Raw genomic sequence first — 492 nt, forward strand, 5'->3', positions numbered from 1 at the left:
ATACATTTTTGGGATAATTTTTCAAAGATAATTTAAACATTTATGTAAAAAAATATGTTCTTGATGAACTTAGACATTACTACAGAGCTGCCAGCTTTTCATAAAACCTTGGAGTGAGACCCAGTGCAGAAAAAAATTCCTATACAGCAGCAATAGACAGGTCAAATGTTGCTTTGGGGAAGTGTTGTTGTAAAATAAAGCACCACAAATTAAAAAAAAGATGAATTGAACAGTAATAAGAAAATAAATAACTTTTTATTGACTATATAAGAGAACTGGACTGAGTGAGTGTGAAATAGAAAAGGGTTTTCTTCTAACTCCAGGCAAATAAATTCAATTTAATCGCCATTTTTCCTCAATATGGACACCGCCATCACACGAGGTTACTATCAGTGATTGGTCTCAGTCGGTCTAAGCCAACAATATATTCATTTTTTAAGTCAACATTTCTATGGCAACTACTGTCACTAATCAGGAGTGAGCATCCCATCG

This window comes from Oryzias melastigma, linkage group LG17 (assembly GCF_002922805.2).
Source record: "Oryzias melastigma strain HK-1 linkage group LG17, ASM292280v2, whole genome shotgun sequence".
Taxonomy (NCBI): Eukaryota; Metazoa; Chordata; class Actinopteri; order Beloniformes; family Adrianichthyidae; genus Oryzias; species Oryzias melastigma.